The 22358-nt window shown below is 38.8% G+C and overlaps 1 long non-coding RNA gene across 1 annotated transcript in view; it reads right to left on the bottom strand.

Annotated features, from left to right (window-relative positions):
• The window catches only part of LOC135229483 (uncharacterized), a 53858-nt gene that overhangs the window by 11140 nt on the left and 20360 nt on the right, over window positions 1–22358 (bottom strand). The window lies entirely within an intron of this gene.

The raw sequence follows: 22358 nt of genomic DNA, 5'->3' as shown, positions 1-22358 counted from the left end.
TCTCCTGCCTCCCTCGGGCACCCTCTCTGAGCAGCAGCTCCCCTCCCCCTCCCCCGCCAACCACCCAACAGTCGCACTGCCTGCTTTCTGCTTCTAGAAGCGTGTTCTTTTGATGCACACATGCAGCACACACAGAAGCTCAGTTGGATTACAGACTTGAACCTGAAACGCACAACTTTAAAACTACTAGACTGGCGGGGGGCAGGGGTATTGGCAGTGAAAAAAGGAAAAAAAAAAAATAAGAAAGAGAACAATTACAAAAAAAGTATTAGAAGACTATATCCTCACATTATGGACTCAAGAAGGTTGTGGATAAACAACTGCGCAGATAGCATACTGTTGTCTCTTTGCAAATAAGTCTTAAATGAGGGAATTTGGTACCGGGAAGAGTTGCAGAGCCTGACTTTGGGGAAATCTGGGATTGATGAATTGCCTTCCATGAGGCTACAAGCCCTGATAATCAATATTTGAAGATGAGATTCGAGCAACCTAGAACATGCATCAGAATTTTTTCTAAGTAAATTAGCACCAGAAGATGCCTTTAACCACTAAATAAAATGGGTCAGTAGTTCAAGATCTCCCTACAAAGAAAACGGCAGACCTAGATCGTTTCCAGTCAGGTTCCAGCAAACATGCAAGAAACAGTCATTTTAATCTTGTACATAGTCAACAGAGATTAGAAAACCATGAGATACTCCCCTAACTTGATCCTTAAGGCTAGTTTAAAAATGATAACAAATTAGAGAAGGATGGTAGAAGAAGAGTTAGAGGACAAGCACACTCAGTAACTGAGATGCAAAACCCTATGTAAGATGCCAGCAAAGGAAATCCAACAAAGGATAAACCACGTAACATGCCATGATCAAGGCGTTTTATTGTAGGCATACAAATTTGAGTGAACGTTAAAGATTTAGTAATTTCATTCACCACATGCATAGGTGAAAGAAGAGAAGACATATGCTCACCTCAAGAGATGGGGGCAAAGCAGGTTGATAAAATCCAATCACACGGAGAGATAAGGACTAGGAGCAAATATGGAACAGAAAAGGAGTTCCCGAACATGGAAAACTACAACTAGCACGATAGTTCATGGTGACGTGTGGGACATTCTCTTTAAAATTAATAAACAATAAAATAAGGGTGCTTCTATCATTACTTTTATTAAACATTGAACACTGGAAGTGTAAGCTAGTACAAAAAGAGAAAAAGTATAACTGCTATTCATAGATTATAGGACTGTCTCCATTGAAAACTGTAGAAAATACTGGAATTAATAGTAATCATAAATAAAAAATAAATTGAAATTTCAATGCATCACCATCGAGCTGACTCTGTCATAGCTCTTAGGTGAAAGCAAAGGACACTGATAGGGAAAGAGCAGGTTCGGGTGGTCTAGACCAAGGAGGGAAGAAAATTATTCTGCACTGGGCTGAACTTATAAGAACGGGTATGTGTGTTAGTTACCTAGTCCCTCCATAACAAAAAATAACACAACTGGATGGCTTTAAAGAACAGAAATTTATTTTCTCACAGTTTAGCAGGTAGTCGTTCGAATTCAGGGCATGGCTGTAGTGGGAGGTCCTTCCTTGTCTACCTCAGCTTCTAGTAGATGCCAGCAATCATTTGTGTTCCTGGCCTTCTAGAAGCATCTGTCTTCTTTGTCTGTCTTCCTTTTCACCTGTTTGTGTCTGTGTGTATTCTGCTCCTTTTATAACTAAGAAGAGTTAGGCTTAGGACCCACCCTACATTGGTATGACCTCATTCACATAATAAAAGCAGGCCCCCTCTTTCCTAACAAGGTCAGATTTACAGGTACAGGGGTTAGGATTTCCACATACATTTTGGAGGGACACAATTCAATCCCTAACAGTCGATTTACCAGATATTCTGGATTGAGAGTACTCGCATGAACAGCTCAGAGTGGTTCCAATTCTTTGCTACATTCGTTGGCTGAAACTTGTCTCAATGGTCACCCAAAGGAACGCTGGAGCAATTTATTGTGTAGGACCTGGCCAACCATTCCTAATCACATCCATTGTGTGGAAAAACACACAATCCCATCACCGAAGCCTTGAGAAATTCATGGATAAGAAAAGAATAGTGGCTGGAACAAAGAATTGTTTCATAGCCTAGATAACATGGTGTAGGTGTTAGATATTCACATGGAGATGTCAGGTAATAAAACTTCACCCCACACGGGGATGTCAAGGATAATACCAACAGCTAATGTTCATTGAGTACCTACACTGGTGCCAGGCACTCCTGTGCTTTTCCTTTCATGTTTGCTTTTCATGATGGCCATATGAGGAATGTATCATTATAATGCATAAAGAGGTCAATACAGAGAGTTAGGCTGACATTTCAATATATGAGTCTGGACCCAGGAGGAGTTTGAATGGATGGAGGTATAAACCTCAGGTCCTTAGCTACAAATAGACAGCAGTGAACTCACTGAGGCATCCTAGAGGGAGGGTGTCAATAGAGAGAGGAGCAGGCACCAAGCCCAAGGGTACTCGGGTATCTAGAAGCCTGCCAGGTGAACAGCAGCCAACAAGCCTCTCTGAAGTCCAGTGTGGTTCCTGGAGGGTTGTCTGTCCTTGCTCTCAGCTGCATTTCCCCAGTGCTCCTCCCACCTGCACTGGGTTGTCCCCTTCATGAGGACAGGGACAGTGTGTACCTTTCACCACTGTATCTGCATAACATAGACTATTTCTGGCCCATGGAATATACTGACTGAAAGAAAAATAAACAAACGATAAGTACGTAAAATCCTTCGTAGTTGATACCTTGGGATACATTAAGGGGCTTCATGAGTAAGAGGGAGAAAAACTGATCAGGGCTGCTTCTGAGACCATCTCTTAGGCGTAAAGAGTGTTAAACAATAATTAAACAAAGAGATTTAATGGCAGAGATGTATGTTAAAAAGATGTAAGTATAGGTTGAAGATTACTAGAAACATGCACATTTATTATTGCAACTATAGTCAAATCGTTAAAAAACATATACTACATGCACACAGAATATTATAAAGTAATTTAATGCCCTCATTAAAAAAAAACAAAAAAAATTTATCATGAGAAAAGACTAATGATGAACGAAAATATCAGGATATAATATCTGTGTTAATATACATAAATGTGTGTGCTAATACACACATAAAACCAGTTGCCACTGAGTCAGTTCTGATTCATGATGACACCAGTGTGCCAGAGTAGAACTGTACTCCATAGGGGTTTCAGTGTTTGGGTTTTCGGAAGTAGGCTGCCAGACCTCTCTTTCACAGCAATTCTGGGTGGACCTGAACTCCAACTTTCTGTCAGCAGCTCAAGATATTAACCATTTGCATCAACCAGAGACTCTAATACACATACATGCCAATGTAAGTAAGATAACAGACATATCGGAACGTTAATAATTTATTCTATGCATTACGTATGTTTTCTTGTTATTTATTGCATACTTTCCCATTGCTTCCAAGTTTTTGAGGAATAGAATGTACTTCTGGAAAAATTCATGAGAGATTTTTAAGTAATGAAATAATTAACAGAAACAGAATGAGTAAATCTGTGGCAAGGCAGCCCATGAACCCAAGATTACAGTAACACTGGTATGAAAAGGAGAATTGTGGAGTCCTGAAGCTCAGTGGTCCCATGCATGCATCAGGAAAGAGGGAAGAGCAAATAAACAAGGAGAAAATACAGTGAGCCAGAGGAGTGGGAGCCCTCTGTTGTGGGCACAGTTTTCTCATGAAACTTTAGATGGACACAATGGGTGGGATTATCCACTTCCATCACACAAACATTTTTATTACCCTTGATTTTAACGGAACTATGTTATAAAAACAAATGATAAAATAAAGTATAATAAAAGAATAAATCTCATAGTGGACTACTATCATTTTCCCCGGCCACTGAGGAGGGCAGGAGACACACACGGGAAAGAAGATGGAGCAGTGTGAAGAATCATGCTTAGTGAGGAGGGGAGTGTTTCTGAGACAGGCCTTACCTGCTACCACCTAGGGAAGTAGGCAGCCGTGCACAACCAACTGGAAGAAATGGCACATTATTTCTGAGACCTACTCCAGCTCATAACAAATTATGGATAACATGGGAAAGAATGAGATTTCCAGGACACTTAATTGTTCTCATGAGAAACCTGTACATAGAAAAAGAGGCAGTCATCTAAATAGAACAAGGAATACTGCATGGTTTAAAGTCAAGAAAGGTATGCGTCTCCATTGTATCCTTTCACCATACCTATTCGACCTGTATGCTGAGCAAATAATCCGAGAAGCTGGACTGTCTGAAGAAGAATAAGGCGTCAGGATTGGAGGAAGACTCATTAATAACCTGAGATATGCAGATGATACAATCTCGCTTGTTGAAAGTGAAGAGGCCTTAAAGCATTTACTGAAGAAAATCAAAGACTACAGACCAACAGCCTAACAACAGGACCAATAAGCAACATCATGACAATGGAGAAAATGTTGACATCACTAAGGGCTTCATTTTACTTGGATCCACAATAAACACCCATGGAAGCAGCAGTCAAGAAATCAAACGACACATTGCATTGGGCAAATCTGCTGCCAGAGGCCTCTTAAAGTGTTCAAACGCACAGATGTCACCTTGAAAACTAATGTGCACCTGACTCAAGCCATGGTGCTTTCAGTCGCCTCATACGCACACGAAAGGTGGGCAATGAATAAGGAAGACTAAAGAAAAATTGAAGGCACTGAATTACGGTATTTGCAAAGAATATTGAATATACCACGGACTGCCAAAAGAATGAACAAATCTGTCTTGAAAGAAGTACAGCCAGAATATTCCTTAGAAGCAAGAATGACGAGGCTTCATCTCACATATTTTGGACACGTTGTCAGGAAAGATCGGTCCCTGGAGAAGAAAGTCATACTTGGTAACAAGTGGCCACAACAATCGGCTCAAACATAACAACGACTGTGACGGCGACGATAGGTAGTTTAACATACATTTAGACCCATACGAATTAAAATTTAAACAATTATTTCATGCCTTTTTGTAGCGGTTTCAGAATATGCAATTAAAATAAATGTAAACAATTAATAGAAAAAATCTCTGAAAATAAAATTTAATTTTTTTAAGTCACTGCTCCATAGCCCAAATCTAAATGGCTTGATATAAAGCACTGGTCTTTGTGATTCACAAAAAGCAGGTGCCAATTCCTGAACAAGAACTGAAGTGACAGGAGAAACTCCCCATGCTGTTAGAGCCCTGAGTATGGGCCCTAATCCAATAATCTGTCCTCATTAATTCCTTTTCATTTCATCTCTGTGAAAGAGGGGAGGGAGAAGGTGAGAGAGGGTTACATGTGCCTATTCTGTTCTTTAGCATGTAGTTAACTGCCAGGAACATGTATTCATAACAGTCTAAAAAACGTTAAAGTACAAATAAGGAGGAAAACCTCCTAGTATATATATGTATGAGGTAGCACAAAGAGTTAAGTGCTCAGCTACTAACTGAAAGGTTGGCAGTTTAAATCCACTCAGAGTTGCCTTGGAAGAAAGGCCTGGCAATCTACCTCCAAATGGTCACAGCTGTTGAAAACCGTATGGAGGGCAGTCCTACTCTGAAAACTCACGGGGTCCTCAGGAGTGAAAATCTCCTCAACGGCAACTGGATTGGTAATCTATATATGGCATAAATGTTCGGAAAATTAGTTTCTGAACATATACACGGCATACAGAATACACTGCACATTAGTATTATGTGCCAAAACCCACTGTCATCAAGTCGATTCTAACTCATAGTGACCCCAAAGGACAGAGTAAAACTGCCACATAGGGTTTCCAAGGCTGTAAGTCTTCACTGAAGCAGACTGCCACATCTGACTCCTGCAGAGAGGCGGTTGGGTTTGAACCACTGACCTTTCAGTTAGCAGCCAAGTTCTTTAGCCACACAGCCACTAGGGCTCACTGCTGTCATGTACAGTGATTACATAAGCAAATTCTGAAACAAACTGCCTGGGTTTAAATCCTAACTCAATCTATCAGCTGGTTGATCTGGGCACGTTACTTTACCTCTCACTGCCTCAGTTTCCCATTTCTAAAATGGGTCTTATTCAAAAGGTTGTTACGCAGGTTAAATAAAACACACAAGGCACTTAGAAAAAGGCCTTACACACAGAATGAACACAATAAATGTTAGCTTTCACAATTATTAAGGGAATACAAACAGCTTAGTTGAAGAAACTTCCATTGAGAAATAGTTGCGTTCCAAAATTCATGTGTAAAGTCATTTATATCAACTGTTAAAGTTGTATGTTTAGATTCAAGTGATTACTGAGGTGTGTTATGATCTTGAACAGAGTTCAGGGGACTATACAGGCTGACTCTGCATGCCCTTCTCCTGCACATCCATTCCATCTCCCTTGGAGCCCAGACATCATGTTATCAATTAAACCCCTCCCACACTGGTGGTGTACTGTTTAAGAGCTATGGCTGCTAACCAAAAGGTCATCAGTTCAAATCCACCAGGCACTCCTTGGAAAGTCTATGGCACAGTTCTGCTCTGCCCTATTGGGCCGCTATGAGTTGGAATAGACTCAGTGGCAATGGGTTTTTAATGGGTATGAGTTAACTGTTCAGTGCTTAAAGACATACCAAAAGCAACCACGAACACAAAAGTATAGTAAAAAGTTCTTATTTCAGAATAGCAAAGCCTTTTTCTAACACAGTGGTGAATTAGGGTGGACTGTGGATCAAGAGGAGGCCTGGTGGCATAGTGGTTAAGAGCTCAGCTGCTAACCAAAAGGTCAGCAGTTCGAATCCACCAACTAGACCTTGGAAACTCTATGAGGTAGTTCTACTCTATGCTATAGGGTCTCTATGAGTTAATATCAACTAGGGTCTCTATGGGTTGGAATCAACTTGATGGTGACAAGTTTGATTTGGTTTGGATTAAATTATGACCCTAAAAAACGTGTGTTTCAACTTGGTTAGGCCATGATTCCCACTATTGCCTAGTTGTCCTTCATTTTGTGATTGTAATTTTACTGTAAGAGGATTAGGGTGGGATTGTAACACCACCCTCACTCAGGTCACCTTTCCCTGTGGTGTGACCTGCACCACCTTTTATCTCGCAAGAGGTAAAAGGAAAGGGAAGCAAGCGGAGAGTTGGGGGCCTCAGACTATCAAGAAAGCAGCACCAGGAGCAGAGCATGTCCTCTGGACCCAGGGTCCCTGCACCTGAGAAGCTCCTTGACCATGGGAAGGCTAAGGACAAGGACCTTCTTCCAGAGCCGAAAGAGAGAGAAAGCTTTCCCCTAGAGCTGATGCCTTGAATTTGGACTATTAGCCTACTTTAATGTGAGGTATTACATTTCTCTTGGTTAAAGCCATCCACTCATGGTATTTCTGTTACGGCAGCACTAGATGATGAAGACAGTGGGTCAAGGTGGAAGGGGTGGATGAAGGACAAAAAAAGAAAAATGGACAACAAGAGAAATATAAGAATTCAGAGAACTGTGAAAATTTAATTCCTGAATATACTTTCTTTCTCCTCCCTATAACTGGAAGGACTTTTCTCATATACAGCATATATAAGTAAATCCTTGCAATATTTAAAACACTTAGATTTTTGTAAAACTCATTCTCTGAAAACTCATGGTGGCCCCATTAATTTGTGGCTTAAAAACAACTCAGAACTAAAAAGAAGCATAAATAAATAAATAAAGGCACTGCTGTCATTTGCGGGTGATGTTCTTTTCCTGTTATCCACAACCCACACACTCGGGAGTTAATTTTCCAGGGTCAGTGTTCATAGACCATCCTCTTTCTCGCACCACCACCCCACCACCCTTAATTATTTAGAAAACGCAGTGCCAGTCAGTGCTCCAAATATCAAGTTTTCTCTCCAAAATGCCAACTCGCACTTGGGGAGCAGGCTACATTCTCAGCTATCAGCAATTCCACTAGCCCCTGCAGATAAGGAACATGTCTCCACTGAACTGTTCGTTGTAATTAAAAAAAAAAAAAAAGTAAAAAACTGTTTCTTAAAACCAGAAAAAAAAAAAAAACAGGCATTTCCCTATTACCCACCCACCCCACTCTCCCACACCGAGTGCTCCCCTCACCACACACACACTCAAATATTTCCTACCAAGGGTGTGTCCCAAGCGCGGGGTCTGGCTCCACTCTTCTTTTACACCCCTTGGAGGCCTCTGGAGAAACCATACCTTTGGTTGGCAATTCCCTGAACCCTGCCTATTCAAGCTGGCACTTATTCAAAAAGGCAGGTGAGTCTTCAAGTCAGGTTTTTAAAAGGAGTTTAAGAGGAGCCAGGTGATATGCCTACTCACCCTCAAGTTTCTCAAAGGTAATAATTTCTTGAGATGTTTACAATGTCTCAACTATGGGTTAATTAAATCCCTTAGGATGGTGGTCATAGGAAAATCCTCCATCTCAATGCCCCCCACTTTGAAAAAAAAGAGGGGGAATCTCCAAAATCACAAATTTGAATATCTACATACTTGATTGAACTAAGGAGTAAGTTCCTCATCTGTGTTATTCTTGGTTTGAGCCTGGTGGTGCAGTGGTTAAGAGCTCAGCTGCTAACCAAAAGGTCTGCTGTTTGAATCCAACAGCTGCTCCTTAGAAACCGTATGGGGTAGTTCTACTCCGTCCTAGAGGGTTGCTAAGAGTCAGAATTCACTGGATGGCAATTGGTTTGTTTGTTTTTCAATCTTTGGCTGAAAGGTGGACTTTGTTATCAATTTATTAAATCAACTGGTAATTTGCTGGATATTTCTCATACACGAACTTATGATGTCTTCAAATCCAGCCAATCAGGTTTAGGAAGAGAGAAACTTCTCTACCTTAGCCTCCCTGCCACTCCCAAACCTTTTTCATTGATTTCCATGCCCTGTTTAAGTAACATCATTCATTACTTCTAACTATCTAGGTTATCTGAGCCAATTCATGGCAGTCAATTCCACCTGAGCCCTAGGATACCCTCATTTACATACTCTGCCCTGTTGTTCCTTCACCAATGGCTGACCTCACATCTTCCCTTGAATGTCTACTAGGCATCTCAAACTTTATGTGGTTCAAATAAAATTCTTCGTCCAAGTGTCTTATCTACCTCCCAGTCTTCCTTATCTCAGCAAATGTTCTCACTATCCTCTGGGTTGTTCAGGACAAAAACCTAGAAATCATCCTTGATTTCTCTCCTTTATTCAAATCTTGCATCCAATCCATTGACACATATTCTGGACTCTTGGCACTACCTTAACATAAATCCTGACTCTATCCACTTCTCACTACCTCCACCTTACAGCCACCATCATCTCTTGGTTAAAACTGGACTCCGTGCCACCGATCTTCCCTCTTACAGTCTACATAACAGCATCACCTCAGTGGCTTCTCATGGCAATTAGGAAAAATTCCCAAATCCTTCCCATGGTCTTTCATGATGCGGGGCTTGCCCACCATACTAACCTCATTTCCTAACAGTCTTCCCTCGGTTCACTCCACACTAGCCATGACTTATTTCCTGAGCTTCCTCAAAACATGCCAGAACACTTGGTTATTTAAGGGCCTCAGAAACAACTCTTTCCTTTATTGGCAATATCCTCCCTCCAGAACTTCATACAGCTATTCTCTCCTTTGATATAGGTCAGTTATCTCCTCAAATATCCTGATCCCATAAGCCTTTACTAACTATTAATCTAAAACAGCTCACCCCACTCATTCCCTCACATGCAACTCTGTCTTATTTTCAAAATATTTAGCTGTCCTTGACATTTTTTGTTAATTATTACCTGTAAATGTGTTTTTTGTGGTTGAGAATATATGCAGCAAAACATACACCAACTTAACAGTTTCTACCTGTACAATTTAATGACATCGGTTACATTCAAGTTGTGCAACCATTCTCACCCTCCTTTTCTGAGTAGTTCCTCTGTCATTAGCATAAACCCACTGCTCCTTAAGGTTCCTATCTAATCTTTTCAGTAGCTGTTGTCAATCTGATGCCATATAGACAGTTCTTAAAAGAGCATATGCTCAAGGTAGACCATTTTTATTAGTTAAGTAGCTAATGTTCTGGAGCCCTCGTGGCACAGTGGTTAAGTGATACGGTAGCCAGGCAAAAGAAGAGCAGTTTGAATCCACCACCTGCACCTTGGAAACTCTATGGGGCAGTGCTATTCTGTCCTACAGGGTCTCTGAGTCAGAATCAACTCAACAGCAACAGTATGGTGTTTTCTTTTTTATACTTCAGTTTTAAGATGATTCAAGGGAATGCTTTTGGTGTAATGTTTAAAGATTATCTCACGGAAATAGTTTCAGGAGTTCATTCACCCTCAATGGCTCCAAAAAGTCTAGGGTTCATGAGAATTTGAAATTCTGTTCTGCATTTTCCCCCTTTTGATCAGGGCTTTGCTGTGGACTCTTTGATCAAAATGTTCAGTGACAGTAGCCGGGAACCTTCTGGTTCTTCTGGTCTCATGGCATGCTAGATGTTCTTTTAAAAAACATGAGTGGATGCTGGAGGTTATCAAATACTTATTTTATTACACCTATTAATATAACCACATTTATTTTTCCTGTACATATGGCAAATTATACTGATTCATTTTTGAATGTTAAACTAACCTTGAATTCTTGGGATAGACCCAACTTGGTCATACTATATTCTTCTTTAGAGTATTGCTGGATTTGTTTTGCCTATTTCTTTTTATATTTTGCATCTATGTTCATCAGTGACATTGGCCTGTAATTTTCCCATCTTGTGCTGCTCTTGTCAGGTTTTGGTATCAATATTCATTCTACAAGCTTTATAAAATGAGTTTGGGCATATATTTCATTTCATATTGAAGAATTTGTGAAGTATTTCTTGAATATTTGGCAGAATTTGCAGGAAAAGCCATCTGACATGAAGTTTTCTTTTTGAGAATAGTTTGAGCTCTAATTCAATTCTATTAACAATTGTGGAATTACTTTTGCTTCCTGTTTCTTCTTGAATCGTTGTTATTAACTTACATGGTATGATACGTTTGCCTACTTTACCTAAATTTGCAAATTTATTAGCTAATATGGTTCATAACATTCTCACATTATCTTCAAGTTCTGCAAGATCTGTAGTCATTTTCTTTCTAATTCCTGATATTCGTTATTTATACCTTCATTCTTTTTCACTTGATCAATCTTGCCTAAAGTTTGTCAATTTTACCAGCATTTTCTAAGAATCAACTTTAGTCTTTGTTGATCGTCTGTTGCATGTATCCAATCATTAATAGAAACAAAAATTCCTATGAATGTTTGTTTCTGTTTTTTTCCCAACATTTTGAATGGATGTTTAACTCACTTATTTTTCAAAATTTGTTCTTTCCAATTATATTTTTAAGGCTATAAGTTTCCTATATTATATTGTCTGTACTGCACCAATTTTTATATGCACTATGTTCATAATTGTTCACTTCAAAATATATTCTAATTTTCATTATGATGTCTTTTTTAATGCCTAGTATTTTAAAATATCCAAGCACATGGAGATTTTGTATTTTCTTTTTCTAATATGTTTTTTTTTAATTATGCTGTACTTACACAGTATCCTCTATATTATTGCAGACTCTTGAAATTTGTTGAGACTTGCTTTATAACACAGTATACAGTCAATTTTTATAAACACTATGTATGTGCATGAGATGAATGTATATTCTTTAGTGGTTAGATAATACACACACATACACATATATCAATTTGGTATTTTTATACATGTTAAATCTTCTGTACCCTTGACAATTTATGGACTTCTATGTTTCTGAGGGGTGTGTTAAAAATCTATTATGATGCATGATGTCAAAAGGAGCCCCAGTAGTGCAGTGGTTAAGCACTCAGCTGTTAAACCTTTTGATTTGATCCACCAACTACTCCACAGGAGAAAGATATGACAATTTCCTTCCATAAAGATTACAGCCTTAGAAACCCTTTGGAGAAGTTCTATTCCATCCTATAGTCACTATGAGTCAGAATTGACTCATCAGCACATAAGAAAAAATGTATGATGTAATGGAAACTGAGCAGTACGAAGGTATAAGAATTGGTCCTACCTCCAGGGTCAAAGGATGAAGGACAGAGAAAACAGCAGAGACATCCAAAAGCTTGGAAAAAAGGGGGCTGAGAGGACAATGGTTGGTGGTTTAAGGGCTTTGAAGGGCTACCACATATACTGAGGAATCTGGAGTGCAATATTCTTGCCTAAGGATGAAGACATGCTCATAAAGATCCTGACAAAGCTTTAGGCTTGCACCTCTGGCTGATCTTTGGGCTCCACGGGGGCAGGAAGTGAAGGCTAAGGCAGAGTTTTAGGCGCTTTTGCTTAGCACTGAAAGAACACCCCAGTTCAGAGCCAATCTGCAAAGACTGGGATAATGTTCCTTTTTCTTTTTGGCTACCAGCATTTAAAGAAATCACTGTCAGGTCATGAACTGACTGCTGACATAACAGAACAGAACTTCAGTGTCCACACATGAGAAGACATACAATCTTTGCAGAAATAGTTTGGAAACATCACTAAGCAAATGGATGACTGGTCCTCAACAATTAAAAAAAAAAAAAAGCAAACCCTAATGACTGGAGGGACTCTGATTTCCAGAGTTACATTATAATATTTAAGATATCCAGTTTTCAACACACTATTTTAAGTCATAAAAGGAAAAAGAAAAGGATGGTTCATTTGTTAAGAAGAAAGAAAGAAGAGAATGAACAGAAAGCATCCCTAAGGAAACACAGATATTGGGATTACTAGACAAAGATTTTAAACCAATTGTCTTAAATTTCCTCAAAGAGCTAAAGAAACCATAGACAAAAAAAAAAGGAAACCAAAAGAATGCATGAACAAGTAGAAAATATTAATAAAGAAATATTATACAAAAGAACCAAATAGAAATTATAGAGCTGAAAAGTAGAATAGCTGAAATAAAATTTTCATTAGAGGAGCTCAACAGCAGATTTGAGCAAGAAAGCAGGAAAATGTAAACTTGAAAAAGCACAACTGAAATTGTTCTAACTGAGGAGCATAAAGGAAAAAGAATGAAGAAAATGAACAGAGCCTAAGGGACCTGCGGGACAACATCAAGCATACCAATATACTCATTAAGGAGTCCCAGAAAGGAAAGAAAGATGAAAGGACAGAAAGAATATTTGAAAACGTAATGACTGGAAGGTTCCCAAATGTCATCTAGATATCCAAGAAGCTCAATAAACTCAAAGGACAATAAATACATAGATATCCACAGAGAGACATAATCAAAATGTCAAGAGACGAAGACAGAAACTTGAAAATAGCAAGAGATAAGTGACCCTAATGTACAAGAAGAGAGTCTCAACAAGTTTAACTGTTGATTTTTCATCAGACACCATTGAGATGAGAAAATAGTGGGATGATGTATTTAAGATACTGGAAAAAAAATACAGAAACAAAACTATGAACCAAGATGTCAATATCTAGCAAAACTATCTTTCAAAAATGAAGGGGAAATTAAGACATGCCCAGATACACAAAACCTGAGGGAGTGTGTTAGCAGCAGAACTGCCTTATGAGAAACGCTACAGGGAATCATTCTGGCTGGCATGGAAGGACACTAGACAGTAACTGGAAGCCATAAAAAGAAACAAAGACTCCGTAAAGGTAACTACTTAGATAAAACAAAGTCAGTAATATTTTTATATCACGCCTCTCTTTTTTTCATATATGATTTAAAGCACGAATGCATAAAAATACTTACACATCTCTCTTAATGGACACACAATGTATAAAGATGCAATTTTTGTACCAGCAACGTAAGTAGGGGAGGTAACTGAGCTGAATAAAAGCAGAATTTTCTATACTGTTGAAGCTAAATTTGTATTAATTAAAAGAAGATTGTTATAAATATAAGATATTAATTGTAATCCTCATGCTCACCACTAAGAAGTTAAAAAATATAAGGAAAGGAAACAAGGAGAGGATCAAAATTGTACACTTGAAAAAAAAATCAGTCAAACACAAAAGTGGACAGTAGTGAAGAAAATGAGAAACAAAGTACGTATATGACCTACTATTACAAAGTAGAAGATATAAGTCCTTCCTTATCATTAATCGCTTTAAATATAAATAGATTAAATTCACAATTGGGATCATTAAAGTTGTGTGTCAACTTTGTCGGACCATGATTCTCAGTGCTTTGGCAGTTATGATGTAGTTTAGCAGTCGTAAAACGATGCAATCACTTCCATGATGAGATGTGATATAATGTGATTACCTCCATGATGGGATCTGCTGTGAGTAGCCAATCAGATGTAAAGGAGTTTCCTCAGGGGTGTGGACTGCATCCAATATAGGTGGACTTTCTGGCAAGGCTCTTGAGCTTTTGCTCACTCTGAATCCTGCAGCTGGCTCCTCGTCATCTGATCTCAAATTTTTGGGACTCGAACTCTCAGCTTACCTTCCAATTTTGGGATTCATCAGCCTCCGCAGTCTGTGAGGCACGGCCTGCCAGCTTACCTGCCGATCTTGAGATTTGTCAGCCTTTGCAGCCTGTGAGCCACAGACCTGTTGTATGACCTGCAGATCTTGAGTTCTGCAGTCCCTGCATCTATGTGAGTCAGGAGAAGCCACCAGCCTGACCCATGGACTTGAGACTTACCAGCCTCTATAGCCTTGGGAGCCATTTCCTTGATATAAATCTATTTATATATAAATACATACATATATATATCTCACTGGTTTTGCTTCTCTAGAGAACCCAGCCTAAGATACCAATTAAAAGACAAACACTGGCAGAATGAATAAAAAAATCATTCAATTGCTATCAAGCTGATCTGACTCATGGTGACCCCTCCCCCCATGTGTGTCAGAGTAGTAGTGACACTCAAGTGTGTCAGTTCAACAGCTAATTTTTCAAAAGTAGACCGCCAAGCCTTTCTTCCGAAGTGCCTCTGGGTGGACTCAAACCTCCAACATTTTGGTTAGCAGCTGAATGCATTAACCGTTTGCACCTCCCAAGGACTCTATGTTTATTTCTGTATTACTTGTCTTTATACTATATACATACACAGACACATAGACATCCATGAGTGGTTCATACAGATGCTTTGGACTTCGACTAGCAGGGCTCTATTAATTATTGATAGAAAAGTACTGATACCAATTACAAATGCGTATTTGTCCATGTCCCCTTTCAGATTTATTAGTTTTTGTATTTTGGAGCCCTGTTGTTAAATATGTACACATTTAGGATGGTTGTATCTTTTTGGAGAAGTGAACCTTTATTATGTTATGTCCCTACCTATTCCCAATAATACTCCTTTTTCTGAAGTATAATTTGTCTGATATTAATATAGTACTGCAGTAGAACTGGATAATTTTCAACCATTTCAAGAGGTAGCATAAGATCAAGAACTGATGGTATAAAAGGAAGAAATCAAAGCTGCATTGAAGGCATTGGTGAAAAAACTATCCTCTCTCCACCATCTTCACTAACTCTGACACCAACTGTCCCTCACACAGCACTCCCTACTTCTCTGCTGGGTTCAATAATTCATTGCAACGGCCACACAGAGCTCACAGTCCATATTCATGATTATGGGGTTTATTAGGGAAGTAACAGTTATAACTCAGGCTCAAAGACACTCAGAATACAGTTCTTCTATTGGGACAGCCTCTCCCCTCCTGTGCTCATAGGTGTGCCTCTGCCTGGCCTTGGGCCTCTCTCCAAAGGCACTCAGCTTTCCTTCTCCCTGGGCCATCATCTCCTATAGCCGGGTCCCTGTTGCTTGGTCTCTCCTGCCATGGCATCTTACCGTCTTCAGGGTTACAGCTTCCTCTCTCTATCTCAGTCTCTGCTTCTAGGAGCTTCTCAGTGCAGGGATCTCAAGTCCATAATATATGCTCAGCTCCTGGCTGTTCTTCCTTGATGGGAGTTGAATCCTCCTCTTTGCTCTGGAACTGGTTCTCTTTGAAGGGAAAACTAAACAATCCCCTTGGTGAGCCACAATTACCCTATCACACAGTCCTGCCCAAGTAACAGGGTAGATGTTATAAGACCATGGCTAGAAAGGCCACACGAAGTAAACAATCACATCACAGTACCTTGGACTCATTTTTCGAGTGAAGTATCAAAAATCCCATCAGAACGGATTGATAAAGAACATAATCAATAGCAAGAACATTTTCATAATTATGTTTTCTGTATTTGGAAGAAATCTATAGCACTATTCTTATTTTGCCAATTCACAGGGATCACAGAGATTAGTGGTAGATATTGCAGTACCAGAAAACTCTCTGCTGAAACAGTCTCTGAGCAGTCTTACAAACACGGATATTCCACCAGAGTCAAAAGAATGACGTTACATTAATCATCAAAGAGAACATTTCAAGATCTAGCCTGAAGTACAATGTTGTCACTGATAGGCTAATATCCATACACTTACAAGGAAGACCAGTTTATATGACTATTCAAATTTATGCACCAACCACCAATGCCAAAGACAAAGAAATTGAAGATTTTAAACAACTTCTGCAGCCTGAGATTGATCAAACATGCAATCAAGATGCATTGATAATTACTGGTCATTAGAATGTTAAAGTTGGAAACAAAGAAGGAAAAGTAGTTGGAAAATACAGCATTGCTGATAGAAATGATGCCAGAAATCTCATGAAAGAATTTTGCAAGACCAGTGACTCATCCAACTATTTTTTTTTCACCAACATAAACGGCAGCTATACACGTGGACTTTACCAGATGGAATACACAGGAATCAAACTGACTACATCTGTGGAAAGAGAAGATGGGAAAACTCATATCATCAGTCAGAACAAGGCCAGGGATCGATTGTGAAACAGACTGTCAATTGCTCATATGGGAGTTCAAGTTGAAACTGAAGAAAATTAGAATAAGTCAAAAAGGGCCAAAGTACAACCTTCAGTATATCTCACCTGTATTTAGAGACCACCTCAAGAATACATTTTACATGTTACACACTAACGACTGACGACCACGTGAGTTGGGGAATGACATCAAGGACATCACACATGAAGAAAGCAAGAGGTCCTTTAAAAGACAGGAAAGAAAGAAAAGACCAAACGGATGTCAGAAGAGACTCTGAACCTTGCTCTTGAATGTCGGGTAGCTAAAGTGAAAGGAAGAAATGACGAAGTAATAGAGCTGAACAGAAGATTTCAAAGGGTGGCTTGAGAAGAAAAAGTATTATAATGACATGTGTAAAGATCTGGAGATGGATAACCAAAACGGAAGAACACTCAGCATTTCTCAAGCTGAAAGAACTGAAGAAAAAATTCAACCCTTGAGTTGCAATACTGAAGGTTTCTACGAGTATAATATTAAACGACGCAGGAAGCATCAAAAGAAGATGAAAGTAATACCCACAGTCACTATGCCAAAAAGGATTGGTCGACCTTCAACCATTTCAGGAAGTAGCATATGATCAGAAACCGATGGTACTGAAGGAAGAAGTCCATGCTGCACTGAAGGAATTGGTGAGAAAAAAAAGCCTCCAAGAATTGACGGAATACCAACTGAGATGTTTCACCAAATGGATGCACCACTGGAATCACTCACTTGTCTAATCCCAAGAAATTTGGAATACAGCTACCTGGCCTATGAACTGGAAAGGATCCATATTTACACCTATTGCTAAGAAAGGTGATCCAACCAAATGTGGAAATTGTCAAACAATATCATTAATATCACATGCAAGTAATATTCTGCTAAAAATCATTCAAAAGCAGCTGCAGCAGTACATTGACAGGGAACTGCCAGAAATTTAAGCAGGATTCAGAAGAGGACATGGAAGAAGGGATATCACAGCTGATGTCATATCGATTCTGGCTGAAAGCAGAGAATACCAGAAAGATGTTTAAACCTGTGTTTTATTGACTATGCAAAGGCCTTTGACTGCTTGGATCATAACAAATTATGGATAACATTGCGAAGAGTGGGAATCCCAGAACACTTCATTATGCTGATGAGGAACCTGATCAAGAGGTAGACGTTCAAACAGAAAAAGGTGATACTGCGTGGTTTAAAGTCAGGAAAGGTGTGTGTCAGGGTTGTATCCTTTCACAATACTTATTTAATCTGCAAATAATCTGAGAAGCTGGACTATACAAAGAACACGACATCAGGATTGGAGGAAGACTCATTAACAACCTGCATTTTGCAGATGACACAACCCTGCTTGCTAAAAGATAAGAGGACTTGAAGCACTTACTGATGAAGATCAAAGACCGCGGCCTTCAGTAGAGATTGCACTTCAACATAAAGAAAACAAAAATCCTCACAACTGGATCAATGAGCAGCATCATGATTAACGGAGAAAAGATAGAAGTTGTCAAGGATTTCATTTTATTTGGATCCACAATCGACACCCATGGAAACAGCAGTTAAGAAATCAAAAGATGCACTGCCATCAGGCAAATCGGTGCAAAAGACCTCCAAAGTGTTGAAAAGCAAAGACATCACCTTGAAAACTAAGATGAAACTGATCCAAGCCAAGGTGTTTTCAGTGGCCTCGTATGTGTGGGAAAGCTGGCCGATGAATAAGGAAGACTCTAGAAGAATTGATGCCTTTTAATTGTGTTGGTGAAGAATTCTGAATATACCATGAACTGCCAAAAGAACGAAAAAATCTATCCTGAAAGAAGTATAACCAGAATGTACCCTAGCCTAGAAGCAAAATGGCTAGACTACATCCTACATACTTTGGACCTGTTTTCAGAAGGAATTAGTCCATGGAGAAGGATATCATGTACTATTTCTTTGGACTATCTAAGACCTGAAGAACAAAATCTCATGGTCCAAATTAACGTTTTTACTTACTAATCTTCAAATGTAGCCCTGGTGGAAGAGTGGTTAAAAGCCTGGCTGAAACTAAAAGGTTTCAACCAGCCTCTCCTTAGAAACCCTACTGTGCAGTTCTATTCTGTCCAATAGGGTCACTGTTAGTTAAAATTTAATCCACAGCAATGAGTTATTTAATTTTCAAATATAAATTTTTTTGTGTTAATGTCTAAATTCTAAAGTAAATTTCATTTTATAAACTTCTGGTTTTATAAATTTATTTTCTATTATTCAAATTTATTGTTATGGCAGAATCAAATTTAAAAAGTGACATAATTTTCAATCCAGGCAAAATGAAACGGCAATAACTAAGTGCAGTGCAAAAATGGAAGCCTGCAGAAGATAAAAAGAAAATGATCTGTGAATCCCTAAAGACTATTCCAAAATTCGTTTTTAGAATGTAATAAATCAGCAGAGACTTCTTCCATTAAAGGTACGTGCTTAATGGGTGGGAATCATCCTACTAGTACCACTAGTGCTGAAATTAACGATGGCAATACAAATATAACAGAATTTGTTCCAAATTCTGCATCCATTTCTTGCTGTAGTAAAAAAAAAAAAGAAATTAGTAATGATCTAGAAAGTGAAACTAAGAATATTAAATTGTCACATCTGCAGACCCCATAAATAACAGAAATGCAGATCCTGCCTTGTGGAATAATTTTCTTCTAATGAAGTAAATTACTGGATCAAAAGAGGCCCAAGTGATTGTCAACATCACAGTTGTCCACTTGTAAATTCGTGTTGAAAATTCCTGGACGGTAAACAAAGTTCTGCAGCCAGAATTTTTTCTAGAGTGCAAAGTTAATGATGAAAATTATAAGAGGGAGTGGCTACTGCAATCTCCATCAGTCAGCTCTGTGTACTGCTTTGTTTGCAAACCTACTAACCAAACAAACAAACCCGTCATCCTCATTTAATTCTCGAATTGTTACAGATGAATTTAGCAATTGGTGCAAATTGAATAGGATCGGTAAACATGAAAATAGTTCAATTCACAGAGATTATGTTATCATATTTAAACCAAACACATTGTTCTGGCTTAATTTATGAACTGGAATCACAAATTAATGAACATCAGTATTGAAAAGCCATTTTGTAATGTGTCGTTGTTGTCATAACAATCACTGAAAGTGGACTATCTTCGTGAAAAAGAAATGAAGTCTTTGGGTCCCCACGAAATGGAAAATTTTAAAGTTGGCTTCAACTTGCTGCTCATTTGATCTATTTTTAGCAAGTCACATCTCAAAACACGGTAACACAGGAAAGGGCAATCCATCCCATAATTCTAAAATAATGTGTAAAAAATTTATAATCTTGATAAGTGATGAAGTTCAATCAACTACTGTCAGTGAAATAAGTATAGCTCGATATTTGATTTTGTCTGTGGATTCCACTTCTGAGCCTTCTCATACAGGCCAGCTAAGGATTGTTTAAAGATCCGTATCTCCAACAGATAGAAAACCTGTGTGGTGATTTATCACATTTGCTAGCTTAAAAAATCTAAAAAATCATACTGGTAAAGACATTGCAAAGCAAGTGTTTCACTAATTATGTGAAGTTTGCAAAATTGATTTTTCTAAGTGCAGAGACCAATCCTATGACAATGCTGCCATTACGTCACTGCATTACAAAGGCATACAACAGAAAATTCTGGAATGAAATTAATATGCCCTTTTCATACCAAGGTGCTGCACATTCACTTAATTTTGTAGGATGTATCACAATAGATTTTTTTTGTCCAAAAGCAATTGATGTTTTTTCTAATATTCAGTTACATTACAAATTTTTTGCCACCTCTACTCACTGATGAGCTGTTCTTAAAACACATTCAGGCAATGATTTAGCATTAAAATGTCTAATACACATTGGGAAGCACATGCTATAGTAACAAGTACAATTCTAGGCGCCACACAGAATATTGCTGAAGACCAGATACAGAAAGGAAACTCCAAAACAGAAGCTAAAATCATCGCTGCCTTAGTCACCTAGTGCTGCCACAACAGATACCATAAGTGGATGGCTTTAACAAAGAGAAATTTATTTTCTCACAGTCTAGTAGGTTACAAGTCCAAATTCAAGACATCAGCTCCAGGGGAAGGTTTTCTCTCTCTGTTGATTCTGGAAGAAGGTCCTTGTCCTCCATCTTCCCATGGTCAAGGAGCTTCTCAGGCGCAGGGACCCCGGGTCCAAAGGACATGCTCTACTCTTGGTAGTATGAGGTCCCCAACTCTCTATCCTTTCATCTCCTGGGAGATAAAAGGTGGTGCAGGCCACGCCCTAGGGAAACTCCCTGTATCTCAAATCAGGGAGGTGTTAAAATCCCACCCTAATCCTCTCAACATAAAATTACCATCACAAAATGGAGGACAACCTCACATGGCCTATCCAAGTTGATACACACATTTTGGGGGGACATAATTCAATCCATGACATTCTACCCTTTGGCCCCACCAAAATCACATTCTTGCAAATGGAAAACATATTCATCCCATCACAAACCAAAACCAAACCCACTGCCGTCCAGTCGATTCTGACTCATAGCGACCCTATAGGACAGAGTAGAACTTCCCCATAGAGTTTCCAAGGAGCGCCTGGCAGATTCGAACTGCCAACCTTTCAGTTAGCAGCTGTAGCACTTAACCACTACGCCACCAGGGTTTCCTCATCCCATCATAGCATTGAAAAAGTCTTAAATCAAGTCCAAGTCCAAAATTCAAAAACCCCTCTTCATCTGTGAAATCTAGGACACAAGTTATCTGCTTCCAAAGGTACAATGGCATAAAAGGAACAAGCTAGACATTTCCATTACAAACTGAAGAACTTGAGGGAAAGAAGGCATAACATGCACCAAGCGAGTCAGGAGAACACATCGCATTAGCCCTCAAAGACATTGCAAACCAAGTGTTTCACTAATTAGATGAAGCTTGCAAAATTGATTTTTCTAAGTGCAGAGACCAATCCTATGACAATGCTGAGAAATGTCACTGCATTATAAAGGCATGCAACAGAAAATTCTGGAATGTAATGAATATGCCATTTTCATACCAAGGTGCTGCATATTCACTTAATTTTGTAGGATGTATCACAATGGATTTTTGTCCAAAAAATGATTTTTTTCTTCTATTCAGATATTTTACAAATTTTTTGCCATCTCTATTCACCGATGAGCTGTTCATAGGCCATGATCAGCATTAAAATGTCTTTCTAATACCCACTGGGAAGCACATGCTATAGCAACGAATGCAATCCTGGAATCACACGCTCAGATTCTAGGTTCCATAGAGAATATTGCTGAAGACCAGTCACAAAAAGGAGATACCAGAACAGAAGCTTAAAACGTCACCAACAAAATGTAAACACAGCCCATATATTTATGTTTGTTATGTATAATAATATATAGCATCATTTTCATTTGATGAGTCAATTCTCCAAGATTCAGAAATAAATTTATAGACATGCATAGATCTCTACCA

Source organism: Loxodonta africana, unplaced genomic scaffold, assembly GCF_030014295.1.
Source record: "Loxodonta africana isolate mLoxAfr1 unplaced genomic scaffold, mLoxAfr1.hap2 scaffold_32, whole genome shotgun sequence".
NCBI classification, from domain to species: Eukaryota; Metazoa; Chordata; class Mammalia; order Proboscidea; family Elephantidae; genus Loxodonta; species Loxodonta africana.
This window is presented reverse-complemented; position numbering and strand designations above follow the sequence as displayed.